The sequence below is a fragment of the Eleutherodactylus coqui genome, chromosome 11 (genome assembly GCF_035609145.1).
Source record: "Eleutherodactylus coqui strain aEleCoq1 chromosome 11, aEleCoq1.hap1, whole genome shotgun sequence".
NCBI lineage: Eukaryota > Metazoa > Chordata > Amphibia > Anura > Eleutherodactylidae > Eleutherodactylus > Eleutherodactylus coqui.
In genome coordinates, this window is record NC_089847.1 from 133605385 (window position 1) to 133628109 (window position 22725).

A 22725-nucleotide genomic window follows, 5' to 3' on the forward strand; every position below is an offset into this window, starting at 1 on the left:
GTGAGTGCAGCTCTGGAGTATAATACAATTGTGTAACTCAGGATCAGTACAGGATACGTAATGTATGTACACAGTGACTCCACCAGCAGTCCAGCTCTGGAGTATAATACAATTATGTAACTCAGGATCAGTACAGGATACGTAATGTATGTACACAGTGACTCCACCAGCAGAATAGGGAGCGTAGCTCTGGAGTATAATACAGGATGTAACTCAGGATCAGTACAGGATACGTAATGTATGTACAGAGTGACTTCACCAGCAGAATAGTGAGTGCAGCTGTGGTGTATAATACAGGATGTAACTCAGGGTTAGTACAGGATAAGTAATGTATATACACAGTGACTCCACCAGCAGAATAGTGAGTGCAGCTCTGTTTGTTCTTTGCAGTTTTGTTAAAGTTTTGCAGTTTTCCGCCGCTCAGCTTTTCTGTGCCAAGCAGAACAACGCCTGGCATTTATATCACGTTGTTTAAATTACTGTTGCAGCTTTGGGCATGTTCATTCAGAATGTTGTGAACTTCAGGCAGCTTTATAAAGGGTAGATTAAGGAGCAAAACTACTCATTAAGTGAAGAAGCAACTGGAATTTGTATTGCAGGAGAATGCCAACCTCAGCTGTACCCGGGCCGTGCCAAATCATCTCATAACATTTTGTGGATGCGGAGAGACTTGTTTCATCAGCTACTCACATGGCGTTGGGTATTTATTAGCATCTAGGTCTTCTTTGTTACATCCTAAGGGTGGCTTCACATGAGCGTGTCTTTGTGCGTGTATACGCGCACTAAAACACACGTTTATTAGCCCCAATGCACTCCCCATGGTCTGTTCACATGTCCGTTCTTTACAGGCGTGTGCCTGCAAAGATAGGACATGCATGCACCATAGTGAATGCACGCATTGTTTTCAATGGAGCCGCGGCTGCTGCTGGCGGCTCCATTGAAAACAATGGTCTGCCGGCACCGCTGAATTGTTTTTCATGGAAAGGCTTTACATATAGGCCCTTCCCTGAAAAACAATAATTTTAGTGTAAAAAAAAAAAACTTACCTGTCCACCGCTGCCGTGTCCCCCGCGGGGATAAAGAACATATCTGCCGCATGCGGCAGATGTTTTCTTCATCCCCCTAGTAAAAAGAATTCCCTGCTGCTGCACCTGCCACATCTGTGATAGATGCAGCAGAGGAATTCTTCAATTCTCTACCGCAGCTGTCACACATGACAGCTGCAGTAGAGGATTCAGCTGCTGGCTCCCTGTCATTGCATTTCAGAGAAGGGCTTTAAATATAAGCCCTTCCCTGAAAAAATAGTAAAAGTAGTGTAAAAAAATAAAAAAAATAGAGGCTCACCTTCCTTCAGCTGCCGGGGTTCAGCTGCGTCTGCTCTGCGCTGTCCCCGGCTCTGTAGTGCTGTTATTTGAGCAGGCGGGGATTTAAAATCCCCGCTTGCTGAAGGAGCTGATTGTGATTGGCTGAGGTGCTGTACGCAGAAAATAGAACCCATTGATTTCCATGGACGTGCTGAGAAGCGCGTATTTTGCATGCGCAATTGCGTCACGCAAAAAACACAGCATACTCTTTCTTCCTGCGCATTTGCCACATCTGGTAGGCATGATCAATTTTTTGCCCATTTGTATTCTCTTCTATTCAGCAAATTCGTATGAAAAATTGATGCCCTATGGATGTAATGTCTTTTCAAGGACGTCCATAATACGGCCGTATTACCAATGTGTTTTTATACGCATGTATGAGAGCGGCCCCAGGCTGGTGTCGCACATCATTTTTTTTAAATGTCATGCTTTTGTCTGTTTTGACACAGTTGCATAATTTTTGCAACAAGAAATGCCGAGTCCAGATGCTAACTGTAGGTCAATAGTAAAAATAGGAATCGCCCTAAAAACATGACATTTTTTTACTGCGGCATCTTTTTTTAGGGGCCGGAGGGTAATGGCATTTTTTCTTTCAAAATCCCAGCATTCTGTGGCTCTGGTGGTTTTTTTTGTTTGTTTTTTTTTACATAGACTTATAGAGGGGAAAAAAGCGCATGTGTGACCAAAAAATACCACCATAAAAAAACACTATTAAAGTGTAGGGATGATCCAAAAATTGCGTGCAATCCGTCAGGCATCTTTTTCACATCTAAATAACGTTTGCTGTGAAATGCGACAAATGTAGGTAGAGGCACAAGACTCTTCATGTATTTGTCGCTTCCTTTGGGGCTGTTCGTGCGTGAAATGTGAGATCTACGGCAGCTATGAGATGACATAGATTACGGCTATAATATATGCCAGTGTCTTTGTTTACAACGTGGTCGGGCTGGCAAAAACCTACAAAAAAAAAAATCACAATTTTGGGCACTTATGCCACAGTCTACGCCAGGACTTTGGGGCATCTTGGTTTTTGAGTTCCTCCCTGTGTGTGAAGGATCTCTATGGCTGAGGGCACATACGGTGGCACTTTCTGAAAGCTATAGCAGGTTAAGCTTACCTGAGATTTGCGCTATAGTGTATATGCCAGTTTCTGGAATAAGTCATGAATTTGATGGCTGCCTAGGCTGCCTTAACCCTGCCCACTTAATTTAAAATTTTTACAGAATTGACTAGAACAGTGTTAATAAAAATAAAACCCTCTACAGTCTTTTGGTGCTAGTGTATTATGTCTCCACCGCAAGTATGGGTGGAGACATTGGTTGTCCGGGTTGAGTTATAGGGAACGCCCACAGCTGGCGATTGGCTACCTTGCCGGCGGCTGAAGACAGAGACATAATGCGCTAGTACCCAGTGTTTTTTTTCAAAAACGTTGCTTTTTTCACTGTTTTAGATGACTTTTTTGTGGCACATGATGCTGCGTAAAGATGTTCAATGCGGTTCAGGTTGTAAAATATTATGAGCCTACAAACAGTGCAGTTTTAGTGACAGTTTTTATAACTTTTGCTGCTGTTTTTTGGGGTCCCATTGCATTTTTTTTCAAAATTGCAGTATGCTCTTAAAAAAAAGTAGCAAAGAAAAACTATGCAACCAAAATATACCACCTGTAATATACCATAAAATGCCTGTAATAAACGCTGGCATTAGCAAAGCATTATGTACTTTTTTTCTGGTGCTTCCTTTTACGCAAAAAATGCCAGAAAAAAGATGCGTATGCGAAGAAAACCGTATAGCCTCTTGCATCCAATGACTCTGTGGACGCAACATCTGGAAGACGTTTTGTGGAAGGGTCGGGAAGAGTAGCTGTGGCCTCAGTATCACACCAGCAGATTTATTTCAGTTTCGCCGCTCCGCAGCACACCCAGCGCTGACTGGGATCCTCCCATATTCCCGTCCATCCCATCCCTCCCTGGTGTAATTAGAGGGATGATGAAAGGCTGCACGCAGGCCGGTTCACACAGTATACGCTCATATAGAAGCCTCCTTGCTGATTACTCAACATCTGCGCAGCAGTGGCGTCCGGGACGCGTTCTACAATTAGACGTCCTGCCTTCTAAAATGAAGAATTTTCAATTACATGTGCAGGAAATACCGGGGAAGGTTCCATAATGACTGTCTGCGCTGACTCCAGACTAATAAATACAAGACAAATGATTTTTTTTAATGCCCCGGAGCTCAATCGGCGTGAATGAGAAGACGATGCAACAGGTTCAACCTGTGCTCCTGTTGTCTTAAAGGGAACCTGTCATTAGAATAGATTGTCTAAAAGGAGTTGTCTGGTTTCGAACACTTATTTCAGATATCCTGCTAGGAAACCATGAGAGCCTCTCTTTATTAGCCAGAGCAGAGAACAACTGCAAGAACGATTCGCACTCTGGAGGACCCGGCACTTTTCTGCGTTATATGGATTTTAATGAGTTGGGTGTAGTACCCAATTTCCCCTGCGGTGTTGCTGCAGGGAAATCGAACACTTGTTGAAAGGTTCCCATGCACAGAACTGATCATTAGAGGTCTCCGCAGCGGGATTGTTTTTTTTTCTTTCTCTTTTTTGTAAATTTTATTTTTTGGGTGGACCCATTTAAAACCTTTAAGACGAGGCATTTGTATCAAAGCTGACTCCTTGAATACGATTGACTTAAGTGACACCTAAATGACTAATCTTCAGGTTGGACAGACGACTCTTCTTGTTTCTCAGGTATGTTTGTATGAACTTATGGAGGGGAGGGGGCATATATTTTCGAGTCCATTGATAGCATCTCTACGGTGGCGCCAGCCGCACCTGCCAACTGAGTTGTGCACAAAGTTTTAATCTATAGAGAGTACTTCTTGCTGAGACTCCATTAACACAGGCAAGTACGATATGGGTCCGAGAAACTGATATCGCACTCCAAACTTCGCTCATTCTTCCCTATGGGAGAAAAAAAAATTGTATGACACTTGCATGTAAATGCGTGTTTCATGTAAGTGCGATGCAATTTTCCTTAATATTGGAGTAACATGCAATTTTCACACGCGTGAAAAATGCATCACTCGCATAAAGAAAAATTGAGGTTTAAGAGTGTGATATTGGAGTTTCTTGGATTACTATCGCACTTGCCCGTATGAGTACACTATGAAGTGGACATATTTCTGCAACATTTTTTGTTTTTTGTCACGATATTGCGCGATTCACTTTGAGCCGGCAAATAAAGAAAGCCTCCCCCCGTATTACAAATGGTACATGGTGGGGGAGGGGCTGTTACAGATTTGGCGCTGATGCCCAGAAACTTCCTGTTATTCTTCTGGAAAAATTCCTGTTGACTAAAATTACTTGGTGCCAATTTAGTTTGTTACACAGGGTGGGCCACGGAAAAGTAGCCCACCACCACACTGTTATGACAGCTGTCTTAAGTCTGTTGCCGTTGCGCACAGCATCCAATCACAGCACAGCTTTTATTTTACCTTAGCAGAGTAATAGATGAAAGCTGCGCTGTGATTGGTTGCTATGGGCAACAGAGACAGATGTTCTTTGTAATATTTTTTACAAGAGTACGCTGCCGGGCTACTTCTCCGTGGCCACCCTGTATTATTGCATGAATGTATCGTCCTCATTTGGGGTCTGCTGGTCTGTGAAACGCACCAGGTGATGATGAGTAATTAGGATTTTGTAGGAATGGAAGTGCTGCCTGTCCTTTTATTAATTCCATAACATTACACCTGATACTATATATACTGACTGCCCCTTTATTAGACCCCCCATCTAGTAGCGTGTGGGACTCCTCTGTCCTTCAAAACTATTAATTGTGATGTAGATTCCACTTGGTGGTGAAGTCGTTCTGCAGGAATATCGGCCCCTGCGGACAGGAAGCTTCTTGTAGTTGCTGCAGATTAGGTGGAGGTGCTGACATGTTCTGACCAGCTGACAGGAAGGGGTCAGCGATTCATGCTGCTTGCACCAAATTCTAACCTCCCATCAGCAACAGAAACCTGGATCCATCTGACCAGGGGATGTTTTTCCGCTGCTCAGGGATACAAGTTTTGCCCCCTGTAGTCTTGTATCTCTGTTTCCCTTAGACACAATGGCGCTGGAAATGGTCGTCTGCTGTTATACCATCCGTGCTAAGGAATAGCGAGTTGTGCGTTCGGACACGTTAGTTGGCGCTCCAACGTTGTATTTAGCTGACTGTGCAGCCTGTTGGTCAGAACGATTCCTGACATCCTCCTCCGACCCCTTTTGGTGACTAGTTCTTTCCATCCACAGGATCCCCTTTTGATTCTCGATTGCGCCATTCTCAGTATACTCTCCACACCATTATATGAGAACCCCCTGCCCCCCACCCGCGGTTGGCAGTGAGACCCCGGCTAGTCTAGAACCAATGACCGGCCTCGTTGGAAGTCGCTCCGATCGCTGGATTTTCCCATCTAATGTGGATTCACTGAAACTGATCCACGGAAAACTTGTCCGGGGTCACGGGGAGAATATTCATTCAGGGAAGCGGCAATCGTGAGAGAACCGGAGGCTGTAATATCAGTGTAAATCATTAAGTACATGTATTTCCTGTAGAGGGCATATTTTGGGCAGTGCCTAATGGTGACTGCCTTGCCCTGCCTCCCCAATTATCTATAATAACAGCTATAGATGGCAACAATGCAGCTGAAGTCTGAAAGAATTCGGTTATCATTCTCTGAGAGCAGATAACCTGTATCAGCGCTGTGTAGAGGAGACACCCGTGCGCCATTCTTACTGACTGATGAATTCTGTGTTACAAGTATCAATCTTTATTTAATGCTTTTAGATACAATGTGTCATAAGACAAACAGGAAGCTCGATGATCTGGCCGTGGGTAATTATATAGAAATTGTAGACATAACTAAATGTAAATTAATTGCAGACATTCCGATCCCTGGGGTGGTAAAGGAAGCCATGTCCGCCCCAGTATGGAGATGGGAGGTGAGTACATGAGGGATGCGGTGGGTTGGCACGATATAAGCTCGACTGTCACATGTTACAAACCACAGCTGATTAAACCTTCAAGTCAATACCAAAGAAAGGCCCATATGGCCGACCTACAGGAGACTGACCGTGCCGGACTCACATAGTGCTACATTAACACTACAGCCCATGGTGCTTGACTCATTGTACTGCCCATAGCGACTACCTCCCTGCACTGCCCATCATTGCAGTGTCTGTAGTGCCATAGTACTAGATTCCAGGTAGTGCCCAGATTCACTGTAGTGCCCATGGTGCCAGGCTCATAGTAACAGGTATTCTGCATGTCTCCTACTAGTGCTAGACTCGCAGAAATACCACATATTATAGTAGTGTGTTTGGTGTCAGCCTTACGGTAGTGCCAATAGTGCCAGACTCATACTACTGCATATAGGGCCAGATTCATGTTAATGCCTATAGTATCAGATTCACGGTGGAGTCTATAGTGCCAGACTCATACTAGTGTCTATAGTGCCAGACTCACAGTGGTGCCTATACTGTCAGACTGCCAGTAGTTCCCTATACTGCCAGAGTCATGGTAGTGCCAGACTTAACAGTAATGCCTATGGTGCCAGTCTTACAGTAATAGCTATACTGCCAGGCTGATGCTCGTGCCTATAGTGCCAGACTCACAGTAATACCAGACATCATAGTTGTGCATATAGTGCTAGACTCATACTAGTGCCTATGATACTAGTCTCACAGCGGTACCCATAGTGCCAGGTTCATGGTAGTGCCTATAGTGCCAGATTTGCAGTAGTGCCAGTAATACCAGATTCGAAGTAGTGCCTTTAGTGCCAGACTGGCAGCAGTGCCTATAGTGGAAGACTCACTTTAGCGCCCAGTATCTGTTCCTAATTTCTCTTCATCGCTGTAATCCTGCACAGCTGCCATAGCAAACCCTGCCCGCACATTTGCACCCCAGCTCTCCTGTACTAGCTGTGACTTAAGTGGCGCACCTGGCATGCGCCTTGCAGATCATTCCTCCCACTGCACCTGAGCTCAAAGTACGCTGAAGCCTCAGCAGGTAAGGGAGAGCTGAGGGGCGCAGGGAGGGTTTGTAATGGCACTTGCATGGGACTACAGCGAATAAGAGAGCAGTATGCATGCCAATCAAGACCAGGGGCAGCCTGGCACGGCGCTGAGGCAAAGATCTGACTCTTCAACTCATTTTGGTAGAGAGCGGAGAAACTTCAAAAGCAGATTGTAAAGGTATCGCGGCACGGATTACAACATTTATTAGTCATTAAGAAATGTCATTAGCGGCGCTGTTAAAGGTTTAGCGTAGATTGCATTGATGACCGGTTCCCTTTTAAGCAATTTCCCAATTTATTCCACATCCGAGCTGCAAATAAGGCTACAGTGTAAGTTCAGTTTAATTTTTCTCCGTAAACCAGCCATTGGGGGGCGATAAAAGGTCTTCTACATAAAGGGCTATGGCAGCTCCTATTAATGTTCATTGTAGATGGCAAACCACCATAGATTTTGCTGGGAGTTGTAGTTGACAGTGGCTGCGGTGTATCTGAAGAGTGCGCCGCGTCTGCGCTTTCTATCACAATGTTTTTACGGGAGGATTACATTGTACGGAGTATCATTAAGAGGAAAAAAAGCTGTGTTTGTAGAAAGCTACGCACAATAGGATTTCTGTCGGCAAACAATAGGCTCATTCTTAATCGATGAATGTTGTGATATTCTTAGAGAGGATAAATCCTGCGCTGTCATGTGACTACCACCTTATTAGTGTCTCCGGTATAATCCGCGCATTTACTCCTTACACAAAACACTCTATTGTGAGCGTCTAATACATATTCACTGAACGGCCCCTTTATTGGAGACCCCCATGTAGCGGCGCGTTGGACCTCCTTTGGTCTTCAGAACCGCAGCAATTCCTCGTAGCGTAGGTGATGAAATCGTTCTGTAGAAATATTGGCCCCTGCGGACAGGAAGCTTCTTGTAGCTGCCGCAGATTAGATGGCGGTGCTGACATGTTCTGACCAGCTGACATGAAGGGGTCATCGGTTAATGCTGCTTGCGCCAAATTCTGACCTCCCATCAGCAACAGAAATCTGCATCCATCTGACCAGAAGATGTTTTTCCGCTCTCAGTGATACAAGTTTTGCACCTTTTTGCCCGCTGGAGTCTCGCCTTTCTATTTCTCTTACACGCAATTGCGATGGAACTGGTCGTCTACTGCTATAGCCATTCGTGACAAGAAAAGGTTGTGTGTTCGGATACATAATTTGGAGCACCAGCGTTGTATTTGACTGTGCAGCGCCTATTGATTGGAACGATTCCTCCTATCCCCCTCTGACCCCTTTCGGTGATGAGTTTTTTTCTGTACACAGGATCCCCTTTCCATGGATGTTTTTGCTTGATCACACCATCCAGGGAAGCGCTAATTATGACCTGGCCGGAAGCTCTAATAAAGTGGCAGGCAGTGTATATATGTATAGAGCGGTGTGAGTCAGTGACTTGAGCTGCAGCCTTAAGAATGCATTAGGTGACTGCGGCATTGGCGCAACTTAATCATGAAGGTTGAATCCAGAGATGACCATGTTGGCCACATGGCTTCAATGCTGTAAAAGGCTCCTCATCCACATAAGGAGACCACATTATCTGTGCACATGGTAGGTCCTGTTACAAATTAGCAGTCTTCACTTGACTTTTGACTCACCCGGTATATGTAACTATTATATCCTAGTGTTTTATATGATGATATTATGAGCTTACTCAATACTGCTGCGCAGGAGGGGATCTCACATAACTGGTTCTGAATTACCTACAGCAGGTTGACCTTTGGATCAGCGCTTGACTCCATACAGAAGAAGAACGATAATTATATGCAGCAGATTACAGACAAATGTGTTTTTAATTATTTTCTGCCACATATAACAGTGGAAATGGAAGCTTTGTGCTTTACGTTTGCCAACTCATATAAATAATCAGTATCTGCAGCCAGATCCCATGGACCGTCTTCTCGTCCGCAGCGTTGGGTCAAAGTACTGGGAGTAAAGTGTTGACTGTGTGGAAAATAAGGGCATAAGAAGGTGTGTATTGATGCTGAACGATAAGGACTGCACTTATCTGATACATTCACTATAACTGTAAATCATTACTAATCTCCAGACTGATACTCATTATGAGAAAATGTCCCCACAAGTCCGATGACCACAGTTTTAAACCCTTATAAAAGAAAAGTGTTCTCCTGCCCGTGTTGTATTACAGTAGTCATTTACTTATTACCGATAGAGCTATTGAAAACGACTCGCCTCATATCTAATGCAACCATTAAAGGGTAATCCCAGAAAATATTAATACTATGTACAAGAATATAACTACTATAATACTGCCCCCCTATGTACAAGAATATAACTACTATAATACTGCCCCCTATGTACAAGAATATAACTACTATAATACTGCCCCCTATGTATAAGAATATAACTACTATAATACTGCCTCCTATGTACAAGAATATAACTACTATAATACTGCCCCCTATGTACAAGAATATAACTACTATAATACTTCCGCCTATGTTGAAGAATATAACTACTATAATACTGTCCTCTATGTACAAGAATATAACTACTATAATACTGCTCCTATGTACAAGAATATAACTACTATAATACTGCTCACTATGTACAAGAATATAACTACTATAATACTGCCCACTATGTACAAGAATATACCTACTATAATACTGCTCCTATGTACAAGAATATAACTACTATAATACTGCTTCTATGTACAAGAATATAACTACTATAATACTGCTCCTATGTACAAGAATATAACTACTATAATACTGCTCCTATGTACAAGAATATAACTACTATAATACTGACCATATGTACAAGAATATAACTACTATAATACTGCCCCCTATGTACAAGAATATACCTACTATAATACTGCTCCTATGTACAAGAATATAACTACTATAATACTGCCCCCTATGTACAAGAATATTATTACTATAATACTGCCCCCTATGTACAAGAATATAACTACTATAATACTGCCCCTTATGTACAAGAATATAACTACTATAATACTGCCTCTTATGTACAAGAATATAACTACTATAATACTGGCCCCTATGTACAAGAATATAACTACTATAATACTGCCCCCCATATACAAGAATATAACTAGTATAATGCTGCTCCTATGTACAAGAATATAACTGCTATAATACTGTCCCCTATGTACAAGAATATAACTACTATAATACTGCCCCCTATGTACAAGAATATAACTAATATAATACTGCTCCTATGTACAAGAATATAACTACTATAATACTGCCCTCTATGTACAAGAATATACCTACTATAATACTGCCCCTATGTACAAGAATATACCTACTATAATACTGCTCCTATGTACAAGAATATAACTACTATAATACTGACCATATGTACAAGAATATAACTACTATAATACTGCTCCTATGTACAAGAATATAACTACTATAATACTGCTCCTATGTACAAGAATATAACTACTATAATACTGACCATATGTACAAGAATATAACTACTATAATACTGCCCCCTATGTACAAGAATATACCTACTATAATACTGCTCCTATGTACAAGAATATAACTACTATAATACTGCCCCCTATGTACAAGAATATTATTACTATAATACTGCCCCCTATGTACAAGAATATAACTACTATAATACTGCCCCTTATGTACAAGAATATAACTACTATAATACTGCCTCTTATGTACAAGAATATAACTACTATAATACTGGCCCCTATGTACAAGAATATAACTACTATAATACTGCCCCCCATATACAAGAATATAACTAGTATAATGCTGCTCCTATGTACAAGAATATAACTGCTATAATACTGTCCCCTATGTACAAGAATATAACTACTATAATACTGCCCCCTATGTACAAGAATATAACTAATATAATACTACTCCTATGTACAAGAATATAACTACTATAATACTGCCCCCTATGTACAAGAATATAACTACTATAATACTGCTCCCTATGTACAAGAATATAACTACTATAATACTGTCCCCTATGTACAAGAATATAACTACTATAATACTGCTCCCTATGTACAAGAATATAACTACTATAATACTGCCCGCTATGTACAAGAATATAACTACTATAATACTGCCCCCTATGTACAAGAATATAACTACTATAATACTGCCCCCTATGTACAAGAATATAACTACTATAATACTGCCCCCTATGTACAAGAATATAACTACTATAATACTGCCTCCTATGTATAAGAATATAACTACTATAATACTGCCCCCTATGTACAAGAATATAACTACTATAATACTGCCCTCTATGTACAAGAATATAACTACTATAATACTGCCCCCTATGTACAAGAATATAACTACTGTAATACTGCCCCCTATGTACAAGAATATAACTACTATAATACTGTCCCCTATGTACAAGAATATAACTACTATAATACTGTCTCCTATGTACAAGAATATAACTACTATAATACTGCCCCCTATGTACAAGAATATAACTACTATAATACTGCCCCCTATGTACAAGAATATAACTACTATAATACTGCCCCCTATGTACAAGAATATAACTACTATAATACTGCCCACTATGTACAAGAATATAACTACTATAATACTGCCTCCTATGTACAAGAATATAACTACTATAATACTGCCCACTATGTACAAGAATATAACTACTATAATACTGCCCCCTATGTACAAGAATATAACTACTATAATACTGCCCCTATGTTGAAGATGTTCCATGTTTGACTGTACATTATGTTTCCACTAATCCCTCTAGCTGTATAATAAGTGGAAGCATTACAATGTGTTATTACTCAGTAGTCCTGCTTCTCGCTGACATCCTCTTCCTCACTCTCTCTGTGACTGAGCTCATCCGCAGTAACTCTGTGTTGATGGTTGATGATTCCGGGCTCTTGTATAGTAATACCTGCTCAGTGTGTCCTGTAATGGGGGATATTCTCACCTCCCCCCTAGTCTGGCGTCACAATATGTAGGATGCGGAGCTCAGTTCTTTTTAGTACATCGGTGACATTGTGTCTGCTCTGTGAGTAATGTAATCGTTTCTTAATTTTATGCTGACATCCAGGATGGGAGTATGGAGGTCAGACGCCGATTGTATTTTTATGGTTGTTTCTATAGTACTAATATAAGAGACCTTGGTCTTCAGCCAGGAGCTTTATTAAGTTTTTTAATATGTTTTTGAAGGGGGACTCCACCCAGAATATATCATACTGCCCTTCTGTTGTTTTATCCTCAGCTTGCTTATGACACTGTGTTGAACTAAGGATCTAGCTATAGGGCCATTCTTATATGCTGTGAAAGATGTGTTCTATGATTTTTGCTTCACCCTTTCAACATACATCTTCTTTGCAGAATGTAATATAGGGACGGAGATCTAGCAGGAGCCACGGTGTGTGTTGTACAAGTCGTGAACCACTTTAGCGCTGTTTCCCCAGCTTTCTACCTCTGTCAGTCTTTTACGCTGTATTGGAAGTGATGTGGACAATGCATAAGATATGTCATAAACGTATGCCTACATTTATCTCTAGAATGGAGCCAAGCAACCCTGGGTGGGCTGCATGCAGTGGTTGGGGTTGGTTGGTACTTATGGCAGTACCCGAGAGGGCTCTTAAAGGGTACGTTCACATGTAGCTGAATTGGTGTGGATTTTGATTTGGATCTGCTGCAGAATTCATCCCTTCAATTCAAAAGGTGAAATCTGTTGTAGATGCGCATAAAAAACTGCAACAAATCCACATCAGATTTTGACAGTTTTTGGTGTGGATGTGTAGTGGAATCTGCGACACACACAATGCTGTGGATTGTGGTGCAGCTCCACACCAAAATCTGCTGCATGTGAACTGACCTGTAGGCTGTTTCTGTGACTCTCTCATAGGAGCAAATGGGAGTTACAAAAACAGCTGAGATGGGAATACGCCTTTGAACCCCATGCTTCCATCCAGGTTTCTTTCCTTATGCAATTTTCTGCAAGGAAGTCAGAAACCTGAGATGGTGATTGAGGACAGAGACCAAAATGTGTGAAAGTACACTTTCTCTTGTTCTCTTGTTCCCAATGATCAGGCTGCAGTAGCTCACAGTTTTGGGTTCACTGCTGTCATGGCCCCCATACATTGCAGCCCCATGACAATCACATTTAATTAAAATGAAAAATTGTTCAATCAGCTTGCCTTTTCACTGCGGCACTCCAATATCTATCCAGGACCTATAGCTCTACTCATCCTGAGCCCCCTAGTTCATGAGCAGAATGCCAGAATTGCAATGAGGACTGGCATTTATGTAGACAGAGTAGGTTAATGGAACTGTTCATAACAGTGCTGCTATATAGGCTCTTCAGCACCTTTTGGAGAGTTGAATGACGACCTCTGTGAGTCAGGGCTGGGACAAGGTGAGCTGGTGCCCTAGGCAGCATAGGTAAATTCCGACCCAAACACTCAGAATGAATCGAAAACCACCTGTAATGAATAAGATATAAACACATTTAAAAATAAAAAATATATAAATATTTAATCTGGTGACCCTCTATTCTTTTGTTCTCCATTTGGCCCAGATCATCCTAGCAATTTTTCCCAAACACTCCCGAGTTTGCTGCTAAAACATCTTTGGCCTGAGACATAACTATAGTGGGTGCAGAAGTAGCAGTCACAGATCGAACCCAATAATTACAACAGACTCAATAATTAATAGACTTCTGAGGGCAGATCAGACCCCATAATGAATATTGCTTCAGTCTGCTTTCAGACCTCAGACCAGGCCATGAAAAACAATCCACAATTCTCACATCATCTGTCTGGACACCGCTCCCACTGCTCTGTGCATACTTTATTATGTGTCTCTGGTGATGTCACTTCAATCCTCTGGGTAACTCTGTGCCACGTCCTGCCACCAATGCACACTACATCCTGATATGGGCCGCATAGGAACTCCGTGCAGCGCCAGCACCAGAGGCAGGAGATGACCAGCTGGGGGGGAAGAGCAGTGGGGGATTCCATCACTGTTGGAGATACTCGTTGTATAGAATGTTAGGTGTCACAAAATATATGTTACGGCGGTTGCCTATCCGTAGGTCCTGGCCCTGCTAGGAGTACTGTAATCGCTGCTATTAGGAGACCAATAGCTGAGTACAAGTTTCCCTTATCAGGAAATGCTCCATATGTATAAGGGTGCTTTTACACGGGATGATTGTCAGGCAGATGAACCTGGCAGTCATTCCGGTGATAGTCATCGCTCAGTGAATGAAGGCAGAGCGGGCTGGAGATCGTTCTTGCCTGCCGGCCTTCATTCACAGTAAACAGGCAGTCCTTCATAGATGAGTGACTGCCTGTTTACACAGTTTTTATGCATGCAGAAGCTGAATGACACATGATAGGTGGACAAATGATCATTCCCCATTCAGTCGCTGCATGCATTTACGCTAAACAATTATTGTTCAGATTCCCGCAATCCAGCAAGAACCTGAACTATGATTGTCCCATGTAAAAGGACCCTGAGACCTACAGTACGTGCAGCTTTGTGGATGATTCTCCTCGCTGTAAAACATGTTGTGCTGTTCTACTTTTAGGAGGGGCTGGCATTAGAGGGTCAGTCTGGCCGGGCAGAGCTGCACTTGTCAGAAATGTTTCATGCTTGAAATGTCTCACATTCCTCCAGCAAAACTGCCTGATAAGTGAGGGCTTCCAAGAGTGGAGCGCAGACACTTCCCGGGGTGCCAGGGCCGCACAGGGCCATACTTGGCCATTCTCAGCTTCATACCCAAGAGCCGTCTCCGGACATTCAACCAATTGCTATACATACTTCTAATACATTGTAGCTTTTCGAGCAGTTGTTATACATTGCTATCAGTTCCCTACAAGACAGTAGAATTCTGCAAGACCTCATACATTGTATTGATGAATTAGAGGCGTGATACAAACCGGGATACAGTGTAACAATGCAATCATAACGTGCAAATGATACAATGAAACAATGATTCACTCAACTGAGGATGTCCAAACTGTGTGAGGACTTGATGCTGGATACATGGAGTGTTTGTGAGTATGTTGTAGACCTTCACGGCGATTATTTGTGTACTTTTATACTGTATTTTAGTGATTGTGCTGCAGGAAAAGTTGTGTTTCTTTTTCATTGTCCCTTATGGAATATCCCTTATGTATATCTGATCCATACAATGCTTGCCTTCTAACATTTACTAGCTCATGGGGGACCATAGTGAACTCCAGGATTGGTCACAGGAGGGCGATTGCTCTCATATTAGGTGTTGCTGACTCCACAGGATACATTCACAGATCCAAGCAAGGAGCACAAGGAAAGTCATGAGGGGTCCAGGGTTCAGCAAGGTCATGCTAATAGCTCTTGCAGTTGGAGTCTTAGAGGAAACTGTGGGTTCTTGACATGGCTGAGAATTTATGGCTGTAGAGAAGGAGAGTTTTAGGATTTCTGCATGTGATATGTCAGAATGGTAAATGTGACATAGGACAGGGACGGTTCCGTGTTGGAGATCAAAGTAAGGAACAGAGAGGAATTGCAATGCGCTTGTCTAGTGTGGCGCAGTGTTAGGGCAGCAAAAATGCAGTCCTAAGCTCTCGCTCATGACCTGAAGGTTGCGGCTTCAATCCCCACGTGGTTCAGGTAGCCGGCTCAAGGTCGACTCAGCCTTCTATCCTACCGAGGTCGATAAAATGAGTACCCAACTTGCCTGGGGTAAAAAAATGACTGGTGAAGGCAATGCCAAGAAAACATCACCCTAGGAGTCAGTCATGACTCGGTGCTTGCACCATGGGACTTTACCTTACTTTGATCTGGTCATGGATTCAGTAATTATCTATTCAGCTTATCAATTCTTAGTGCAATTGTTGATCTCACGGCCAAAAATACTGTTGCAACAATGTCAGGTCACACAATGTTGTGAATGACTTGAGTTACATGAATTGCGCAGCTCTCGTCCTTTACCGTAGACACAGTCAAACTATCCTGGTCACTTGCATTGCTTGCAGGTCTGGCACACACCCTACCTGAGAGTGACCAACAATCACATGGGTAACATTCTATCACCACGTAAACAGGTCACCATTCAGAGTAAAACGCTGCTATAGGGGGTCCCACTACTGTATTACCAGTATAGCCATGGAATAGTAAAGCCGCATCGCCCATCAGATCGCTGGACCGTCATTGGACCAGGGTTATCCACAGTAGAGATCCCATTTAAACCTACTGATTCCACTGGTTCCCAGCGCATTTACAGACGGGGTGTTTGTTTTGTCTATGTTACTTTTTATTCTCTCAGCTATAAACAGATAATACAGTAATTTATCTGAGAAGACAATCCCCTAAGCGCAGAATCTAAGAAATCCTCAGGCTGTGTCTGAAAATAATATTATTCTCCTGAGCTGCACAATTCCTGTAGATTAGAATGTAATAATACTTCCTGCCAAATCCAAAACAGACAGATCAAGAAATCAGGATCAAAGCAACTGAAGTATGAACTGTGCGGATTTTGTTTTGCTGATAGAACTCGTGACGCATTTCACTGACTTCGGAAGAACGTTTCAAATTAATAATATGACTCCCAGTTATAATTCTTGAGGGACGTCCACTAAAGGCAGTCAGCGCTCTCTTCACTGGGTCACACTCATCTTTCCGGGCTCTGAGTAACCTATACATCTGCAGTGATCATTTTTTAAAGGGAACCTGTCAGGATTTGGAGCAGGTGACACCAGTGGCATGTAGGGAATAATACATTAGAGAGTTGGCAAAGTTTTTAAAATTTTTTTTTATTAAAGCCTGTATTGTCCAGTTTCCTTGTAATGTGAAGTTTAATCCTTCCCGCGCTCTATGGCAATGAATCATGAATGATCTGGTAAGCGGGCCCTTACTTTCTCTGCTGGCTCCCGTTCCTTCCAATTCCCAGCTATTCTCTCTGTGATTGACAGGTGATGTGGATGACTTCTACATCATCTACAGTAAAGAAGAAAACTTCACAGAAAGCTGGCATACAAGCATTAATACATATGCCCCATTTGTATTTCATTGCTATTTTCTATTTTCAAGATATTGGTTTGCTGTGAGTGAATGAGAACAGTCTTGTTACATTCAGAGGGAGTAAACCTGTACATCGCAAGACCTGCTCTCAATTAAGCATTTGTTATATTTGATACAATGTATCAGTCTGTTCAGCTCACAGAGCCTTGATTACAATGGAGACAATTGTCTCCACTTCTCAATTGAGAGCAGGGCTGAATGTAAAAAAAAGTGTTCTAATTCACTGACAGCAAGCAGAGATCTTTGAAATGGTGAAAAATTGAAACCTCTCCTCTTGCACCACCCACCCCTGTGCGCTACCCTCTGAACCATCCACTTCATCTATTACACCCAACTCCAAGCCCTGCCATCTTTACCACCCAACTCTGTACTCCTCATCTATCACACTCACCTCCAGTCCCCTCCATCTGCACCACCCACCTCCGCATCTACCAAGGAATACAACCCCACAGAGCTGATCTTCTACATCACGTTTTCTCAGACATTTAAGACTGCATTAACTGTGAGTGTCCAATTGCCTTTTGCCTTTGACATGAAGGTAAGAGTAGCAGTTAAGTTAATGGTTTTACCTGTACTCCATCTCTCATATGGATAGGATGACCCCGAACAATGATGACCTCTACTGACCTCTTCTCTTGTGTAGAAAAGCTGCAGTTTTGTCACACACAACAAAATTTCAACTTTTGGGCAGTTTACACTAGGCCACTTTTTCAGTAGGCATGGTCTATTGTAAGAGGGTGTGGCCTGTCACATTTACTATGATGTCTGCCAGAAACTGTTGTACATTGTAGCAGAAACCTACGCTTGCTAGGAGTTGGTGTAGTTATACTCTTCGTGCGCAAAAATGGCTTGTGCTTCTAAATACCCTTGTCACTCTGGCTCTTGTGCATAGTTTACTTAGACCGTCATGTGGAACAAAATATATAAGAAGGTTGTAGAACTTTTCAGTTAAACAATTATTAGTATTTATCTACAATCCGGAAACCCACTTTCTGTAAACTAGAATATGTGATCGTCATCAATGAGCTGGGCTCTATGGGTAAAGCCCGTCCTCGGGGCTCCATGGGTAGAGCCTGTCCTCAGGGCTCCATGGGTAGAGCCCGTCTTCGGGGCTCCATGGGTAAAGCCCGTAATCTGGGCTCCATGGGTGGAGTCCGTATCCGGGGCTCCATGGGTGGAGTCCGTATCCGGGGCTCCATGGGTGGAGTCCGTATCCGGGGCTCCATGGGTGGAGTCCGTATCCGGGGCTCCATGGGTGGAGTCCGTATCCGGGGCTCCATGGGTGGAGTCCGTATCCGGGGCTCCATGGGTGGAGTCCGTATCCGGGGCTCCATGGGTGGAGTCCGTATCCGGGGCTCCATGGGTGGAGTCCGTATCCGGGGCTCCATGGGTGGAGTCCGTATCCGGGGCTCCATGGGTGGAGTCCGTATCCGGGGCTCCATGGGTGGAGTCCGTATCCGGGGCTCCATGGGTGGAGTCCGTATCCGGGGCTCCATGGGTGGAGTCCGTATCCGGGGCTCCATGGGTGGAGTCCGTATCCGGGGCTCCATGGGTGGAGTCCGTATCCGGGGCTCCATGGGTGGAGCCCGTATCCGGGGCTCCATGGGTGGAGCCCGTATCCGGGGCTCCATGGGTGGAGCCCGTATCCGGGGCTCCATGGGTGGAGCCCGTATCCGGGGCTCCATGGGTGGAGCCCGTATCCGGGGCTCCATGGGTGGAGCCCGTATCCGGGGCTCCATGGGTGGAGCCCGTATCCGGGGCTCCATGGGTGGAGCCCGTATCCGGGGCTCCATGGGTGGAGCCCGTATCCGGGGCTCCATGGGTGGAGCCCGTATCCGGGGCTCCATGGGTGGAGCCCGTATCCGGGGCTCCATGGGTGGAGCCCGTATCCGGGGCTCCATGGGTGGAGCCCGTATCCGGGGCTCCATGGGTGGAGCCCGTATCCGGGGCTCCATGGGTGGAGCCCGTATCCGGGGCTCCATGGGTGGAGCCCGTATCCGGGGCTCCATGGGTGGAGCCCGTATCCGGGGCTCCATGGGTGGAGCCCGTATCCGGGGCCCCATGGGTGGAGCCCGTATCCGGGGCCCCATGGGTGGAGCCCGTATCCGGGGCCCCATGGGTGGAGCCCGTATCCGGGGCCCCATGGGTGGAGCCCGTATCCGGGGCCCCATGGGTGGAGCCCGTCTTCGGGGCCCCATGGGTGGAGCCCGTCTTCGGCGCCCCTATGGGTAGAGCCCGTCTTCGGCGCCCCTATGGGTAGAGCCCGTCTTCGGCGCCCCATGGGTAGAGCCCGTCTTCGGGGCTCCATGGGTAGATGTGTAATCCCATTAATCCTGCGACTAATTGATGAACACAGCCATTATGTCTGCGGTTAAGGCTCTGGGGATTCTTGCTATATCGCAGAGGATCTCTGTATTGTATACAGGTTCTTCCTGAGCAGGTAATAGTCATATTTACGGTTCATGCAGAGAAACAGACCTTGCTGAGTCTTATCCAGAATACGTCTGGAGAACATCAGACGCAAATACACAATCCGACACCTTCCAACTCTCCCGGCTCCTGGAAGTCTTCATAACTTGATACAAATTTGTCCGATAGATCTTCTCTGTGTTCATCTACCTCTAATATACTGTAACCGTTAGAATCAACCGCTACAATGTGTCGTTCCTTGTCTTGCTTATCGCTATCATTTCTGACAACTGAGTATGAGAAGTTATCTATGCAAGAGCGTACATATCACAGAGGCAGACCATGGGGCTACTAGGGGACCTTAGAGTGATGGAGCCCAGTCCTGGTTTGCCCCTTCACTATTGTAAGGACCCTCTTGTACAGAATTGCTTACAACCAAGGGAGTGAAGAATTTTCCCAAGAGTCAGTGAACGGGGTGTTGGGGGAAACAAAACCCTGCACTATTATGGGAAACTCAGTTTTATCTTTACAGTGATGTTCCTCTATATACACCACCATCTGTGAGGGTGTCCGAATGCTATGACCAGTCTGTAAGATAAGGGATAAATGTTTGTTTGCTGAATGTCTGACAGCTTGGACCCCCAGCAATCCTGGGAATGGTGCCCCAAATGCCTCTTGTCTATGAAGAGGTGGTACATGTGCTCAACCAAACCTCCATTAACTACTATGGGACAGAGGGAGATTACAGAGTGCATCATCTGTGCCTGTCCCATAGAAGTGAATGGAGCCGTTGTACAATGCAAGCTGCTGCAGGAAGAGTTATAATGGATAGCGGTAATCATATAACACATTTATATAAGGACACGACCTCTGATGGGTCTGCATGGGCCATCGAGGTGGATAACAAATGTCCCCCCTTCTGCGTCTGCACACCCCGCAGCCACAACATCAGCACTTGTATCAGGGCAGCGGGGAGAATTTGGAAATTCTGCGTACCTCGAGGACACAATGTTCTCTGCAGGTTGGGAGCTTATTTATAAAGCCCTGGAATAACAGCGCTTGATATTACAAGGACGCTCGGCGTGAAGCCTCTGCCATCGATCCGCCTGGGGTTTACTTGTGTGTACAGGGCGGTGGAGACGCCTTCATGTATATCTAGTATTTACTGGTGTGCGCAGTTTAATTTCCTGTTCCCTTGTTCCTAAGTGTCTGACAGTGCATAACTATATGAGGGGGTTTATATACATGATGGACAGACTAACAGAGGTTGATGGACGGATGGTAGTTTGTCACAATACAGATGGAGTTCCAATAGTGATCATCTGTGAGATCTAAGTCAGTCGATCACAGTAATCCATGGTTGTCAGACGGCGCCCATAGAGAACAGACTGCTGCGCCGTCCTGCAGTATTAGTAATATTCTTCTACATCGGATCTACAGATGTTTAAAAAGTTAAATATAAAAAGGGGAAGTTGTGTGTTCGGCCAGAAATAAATCCTGCCTGTCTTGAGAAACCCTGAGAGCTGGGGGAGAAAAACAGAAGTTTGCCGTCGTAGCCATGTTCTGTTTTCGCAAGGAGTGTCTAATTGTGGTTTGGAACGCCGGGTTGGGAGGCGTCCTAAATAAGTGAACTCTGTTTTTTTTATTTTTGGCTTTTTTTTCATCTTTACCAGACGTTCTTCTAAAACTAGTAACATTTCCCCACATCAGAGCTTTAATGGACCCTATAATAAAGCAGGTGCTGCAGTTCCTCTCTACACGTGTTACACTCCCTCCTTGTATCGCAGTGCTAGGACCACCGTTTCAGCTGCTCCGGAGGGCCACCACCCAGCGCTCCCAGACTACAGAATACACTGTTATGCCGCACTACATCCCCCTTTTCTAAGTGCTACATAACTAGTCAGATTTGCACTCAGGAGTCTAGGGAAGGTGAGTGCAAGCCCCCCGCTGGAGCCATGTTGGTGGCCATATTGCCTGGCACCCAGCTCTCCCAGAGACAGATACAACAAAGCAGTAGAATGTCGTCAGAGTAACCTCTGTTTACTGGGGATTTCTTTTCATCTTATCGTAGGAGGAGGAAATATTCTTTTTGTTTTCTTGAGAGCTGCGAAGGAGACGGCCTCAAGTGTTTCAGTGCCGGTGGAGGAGCCTTTGTTGTTTCTCCAGCAACTAAGCTCCCGGTGGAGCATCTAGTTTTGGCTGTTAGTATTGGGGAGGATGTACTAATCCACAGTCAGACCCAAATTACATTGTTCCTGCCTGGGAAGTCTAATACTTTTTTCTGTGGGGTAACCAAGATTTTTATCCTAATTTGGTTTTCTCCATGTGTTTTCTGACTTAGCACTTTACTTGGGGATCCTGTGGAAATGATAGCGAGAAAATCTATCTATCTATCTATCTATCTATCTATCTATCTATCTATCTATCTATCTATCTATCTATCTATCTATCTCATATCTATCATCTATCTATCTATCTCATATCTATCATCTATCTATCTATCTCATATCTATCTCATATCTATCTATCTATCTATCTATCTATCTATCTATCTATCTATCTATCTATCTATCTATATATCTCATATCTTTCTATCTATCTATCTCATATCTATCTATCTCATATCTATCTATCTCTATATATGTCATATCTTTCTATCTCTATATATGTCATATCTTTCTATCTATCCATCATCCATCCATCCCTCTTCTGTTTCTTTTACTGTTCATACTTCATAGATATAGTTACAGTGAGTTTCCTCTTTTTTCATCATGTTGTTTTTTATGTTCCAATTTCTGTGCTGATTA

The 22725-nt window shown here is 43.9% G+C and overlaps 1 protein-coding gene across 4 annotated transcripts in view; it reads left to right on the top strand.

The window, feature by feature from the left end:
- Positions 1-22725, top strand: part of MICAL2 (microtubule associated monooxygenase, calponin and LIM domain containing 2) — a 229108-nt gene that overhangs the window by 20855 nt on the left and 185528 nt on the right. Inside the window, exon 1 of one of the 4 annotated variants that reach the window (XM_066583555.1) lies at positions 3536-4116. The exons of the other annotated variants lie outside the window; for them this stretch is intronic. The gene's annotated coding sequence lies outside the window, so the exon portion shown is untranslated. Of the gene's footprint in view, positions 1-3535; positions 4117-22725 lie in introns of those variants that run through there. 4 annotated transcript variants of the gene reach the window in all.